Raw genomic sequence first — 5,000 nt, forward strand, 5'->3', positions numbered from 1 at the left:
TACAAACCACCTGCGAGAACCGCAGAGGCGACCGAGCAGCAGACGGCGTCGCGGCGCCGAGCGCCGGGCGGCGGCGCATCCTCAGCGCACACAGTCCTCAATCGGACCAGCACACTGCAGATGTCCACCGCGCTTCGCACCGGGCCCGCGAGGACCTACTTTGGCCGCACGGCGCCGCGTGCAGGGTGCGCCGGCGCGCAGCTGCGCCGCCTGCCGCCTCCGTCGGCCGGCGCGCCTGCCACTGGCCGCCCCCACCAGCCGGCTGTAGCGCGTGCGCCCACGCACCGCGCGGCCAGCACGCCGGGAGGCCCCCCCTCACCGGCCGGGGACGGTCCCACCCAGCCACCGCCGCATATCGCTTCACACCCACATGCCATTCACGTTCGTGGGCATGGTGGGTATCGCTGAAACAACCGGTTGGTAGCTCAACCGATCGTCGCCATCACTGATTCACCTCTAGCGAGAACAACCGCACCACAACCGTTTACCAGTTGTTCATTTGCGTAACGTCACCAGCAAACGTAGACGTCCATCGCCATTTGCAAATTCAACGATTGTTGCATGCCTGTGTCAGGTGTCACGACACACTATGTCTGCCCACATACACGCAACAACATGTGCACGCTTCGCGAACACGTGGAAGGTGGCCCCCGTACGTATGCGATGTCCATTGCGCGAACGACTGTCAACCGGCCTCTGTCGCATGTCGCAGATGTGGAACGCAGTGCACCATGCTATCACGGTGTGTGAGAAGAGACGACTACGTCTGACAACACGCGCCACTACATCAACAGACGGCTCATGCTGATCGCCATCCACGGCATACCATACTGCAATCCAGCTCTTATAGGGAGACGACACGTAGCTGAGTGCACAATATTTGGACCGTATGGTTCGCCGTTGTTGGCGCAGTCGTGGTACGGTCACACATGTACCACGATGTATCATTCAGTACATGAGGACCAATGTGCAGTACAGTGTGTGATTTGGACGTACAACATCAGCGGACAGTTGACACACGCCGTACCACAACGTAGGCTGTGCTTCGCCATGCAAATGCCAATGAACAACTGCGAAGGGCATTGAGCATGTACGTCCTGCTGCCATCCGCATTACAGTGTATAGCTGCAAGGTGTTTAACATGAAGCGATACTCTGGGGACCAGGCAGTGCGAGTAGCAAACTATATTGCGGGGGTTGCAGTTAGGCAACACCACACTAATTTAACGCGTCGTATGACAATTACAGAGCAGGTTAAGGCCCAACGTGTGTTGGGTTAAGGCCCAACGTGTGTTGGGTTAAGGCCCAACGTGTGTTGGGTTAAGGCCCAACGTGTGTTGGGTTAAGGCCCAACGTGTGTTGGGTTAAGGCCCAACGTGTGTTGGGTTAAGGCCCAACGTGTGTTGGGTTAAGGCCCAACGTGTGTTGGGTTAAGGCCCAACGTGTGTTGGGTTAAGGCCCAACGTGTGTTGGGTTAAGGCCCAACGTGTGTTGGGTTAAGGCCCAACGTGTGTTGGGTTAAGGCCCAACGTGTGTTGGGTTAAGGCCCAACGTGTGTTGGGTTAAGGCCCAACGTGTGTTGGGTTAAGGCCCAACGTGTGTTGGGTTAAGGCCCAACGTGTGTTGGGTTAAGGCCCAACGTGTGTTGGGTTAAGGCCCAACGTGTGTTGGGTTAAGGCGCAACGTGTGTTGGGTTAAGGCGCAACGTGGGTTACGTTAAGGCGCAACGTGGGTTACGTTAAGGCGCAACGTGGGTTACGTTAAGGCGCAACGTGGGTTACGTTAAGGCGCAACGTGGGTTACGTTAAGGCGCAACGTGGGTTACGTTAAGGCGCAACGTGGGTTACGTTAAGGCCCAATATAGGTTAGGTTAAGGCCCAATATAGGTTAGGTTAAGGCCCAATATAGGTTAGGTTAAGGCCCAATATAGGTTAGGTTAAGGCCCAATATAGGTTAGGTTAAGGTACAATATAGGTTAGGTTAAGGTACAATATAGGTTAGGTTAAGGTACAATATAGGTTAGGTTAAGGTACAATATGGGTTAGGTTAAGGTACAATATGGGTTAGGTTAAGGCGCAATATGGGTTAGGTTAAGGCGCAATATGGGTTAGGTTAAGGCGCAATATGGGTTAGGTTAAGGCGCAATATGGGTTAGGTTAAGGCGCAATATGGGTTAGGTTAAGGCGCAATATGGGTTAGGTTAAGGCGCAATATGGGTTAGGTTAAGGCGCAATATGGGTTAGGTTAAGGCGCAATATGGGTTAGGTTAAGGTACAATATAGGTTAGGTTAAGGTACAATATAGGTTAGGTTAAGGTACAATATAGGTTAGGTTAAGGTACAATATGGGTTAGGTTAAGGTACAATATAGGTTAGGTTAAGGCACAATATGGGTTAGGTTAAGGCGCAATATGGGTTAGGGTAAGGCGCAATATGGGTTAGGTTAAGGCGCAATATGGGTTAGGTTAAGGCGCAACGTGGGTTACGTTAAGGCGCAACGTGGGTTACGTTAAGGCGCAACGTGGGTTACGTTAAGGCGCAACGTGGGTTACGTTAAGGCGCAACGTGGGTTACGTTAAGGCGCAACGTGGGTTACGTTAAGGCCCAATATAGGTTAGGTTAAGGCCCAATATAGGTTAGGTTAAGGCCCAATATAGGTTAGGTTAAGGCCCAATATAGGTTAGGTTAAGGCCCAATATAGGTTAGGTTAAGGTACAATATAGGTTAGGTTAAGGTACAATATAGGTTAGGTTAAGGTACAATATGGGTTAGGTTAAGGCGCAATATGGGTTAGGTTAAGGCGCAATATGGGTTAGGTTAAGGCGCAATATGGGTTAGGTTAAGGCGCAACGTGGGTTACGTTAAGGCGCAACGTGGGTTACGTTAAGGCGCAACGTGGGTTACGTTAAGGCGCAACGTGGGTTACGTTAAGGCGCAACGTGGGTTACGTTAAGGCCCAATATAGGTTAGGTTAAGGCCCAATATAGGTTAGGTTAAGGCCCAATATAGGTTAGGTTAAGGCCCAATATAGGTTAGGTTAAGGTACAATATGGGTTAGGTTAAGGTACAATATGGGTTAGGTTAAGGTACAATATAGGTTAGGTTAAGGCGCAACGTGGGTTACGTTAAGGCCCAATATAGGTTAGGTTAAGGCCCAATATAGGTTAGGTTAAGGCCCAATATAGGTTAGGTTAAGGCCCAATATAGGTTAGGTTAAGGCCCAATATAGGTTAGGTTAAGGTACAATATAGGTTAGGTTAAGGTACAATATAGGTTAGGTTAAGGTACAATATGGGTTGGGTTAAGGTACAATATGGGTTAGGTTAAGGTACAATATAGGTTAGGTTAAGGCACAATATGGGTTAGGTTAAGGCGCAATATGGGTTAGGTTAAGGCGCAATATGGGTTAGGTTAAGGCGCAATATGGGTTAGGTTAAGGCGCAATATGGGTTAGGTTAAGGCACAATACGGGTTAGGTTAAGGCACAATACGGGTTAGGTTAAGGCACAATACGGGTTAGGTTAAGGCACACATTGTTGTAAGGAAAGGTGTTTTCGGGGGGGGGGGGGGGGGCTGGTTTGTTGATTGTGATTATCGTAAGTAAATGACTGCGGCATCATCTGATTTGCCACGTCAGGGTGCACCTTTGGCTCATAACAGGCGGCGCTCTGATTCCATGCTTGTGGCAGACCTGTGTCTTTCATTCGTGCCATTGTTTGTGTGGTGTGACAGGAGGCAGTATTGTGATGTTGGGTGCACCCCTGTGTAGGACATGTGTGGGTGTTGGTGGCTTAGCTGAGCAATGGTGGTTGTCGGAAGGGTGGGATATTCTGTTTTCCGAGTGGACCTCCCGGTCTGGTTATGATAGTGTGGATTGTCTAATGTGGCAGAGAGGATGCACTGGGTGTTGTTCCATGCTGGTGCTTAGATATTGTCTGTGTGCCTGTTACAGGCAGAGAGTAGTGCGTGATAAGAGTGTCTGGCTGACGTGTGATTGTGAGCAGAGTCTTTCAGCATGTATACGGACAGTTGTATACATTATCTGTATTCTGATGGCTCTATCTATTACTAATCAGCGCCGTGTATACGTTTAATCCGGTTCCAGTCGAAACTATTGTATCTCTGTACATTAGTGACACGGCGAGCCCGCTATGTAGTTACTCGTCTCGGCAGCTTCCACCGGTGTATGGCAAATGATTATAAGGAATCAGTCTAGTCGTCAATACCGATAGTGTGACGTCACATGTCTGGGGTGGGGGACGCTGCGCCCTTCCGGTGGGTCATGGCCTAGGAAGACTCTTCCCACGCAGGGGGGCTTGGACTGTCATTGACTCTTCCGAGTAATATACTTGCCGTACGTTTTTGCGACTGCGAGTGCAACGCTCACCGGTACCGACATGGATGGAGCGCCTCCTAGCTGCCGCTGAGCATCTGCATTCGTACAGAGAGCAACGCGCTCGCGTCTGTAGCTCGTACGTGGTACAGCTCGCAGCTCATGTATAGGGACAGCGGGAATGTCGCATATTGGACATAACTCTTCATGAAACGCACGTTATAGGGGTGGATTGCACATTGCGAGTGCGAGCAAAGTCCGCCGTTCATCCGCTGGAGCTGCGAGTTGGGCGGTTGGGGTGGGGCACGAACAGGTGCAGGTGGAGTGATTGCCGGTCCACGACTTCGTGCGGCAGAGGCGCTGGCGTTGGGGTGCTGTTGTCGACAGAGGATGCAGGCTTTGTGGGTGGGGTCGAAAGAAGGGCACTGTGGGCCCATGGCTGTCTTAGTCGGCTTGGCGTCTCATAGATGACGGTATCGTCGTTGCAGGAGGTCATGTTGCGGGAGACCTACAGATGGCGGTATGTTTTGCGGTGCGCTCGACATGGCGGACGTAGTGTTGTCAGATTCGCATAGATGGAGGTATTGCATGTGGTTTCGCCGTATTTTCATAGATGGCGATACTGTTTTGCCGGCATGGTTGGCGTAGTTCCGTCGGATCCCTGTAGAT

The sequence above is a fragment of the Schistocerca americana genome, unplaced genomic scaffold (genome assembly GCF_021461395.2).
Source record: "Schistocerca americana isolate TAMUIC-IGC-003095 unplaced genomic scaffold, iqSchAmer2.1 HiC_scaffold_824, whole genome shotgun sequence".
NCBI lineage: Eukaryota > Metazoa > Arthropoda > Insecta > Orthoptera > Acrididae > Schistocerca > Schistocerca americana.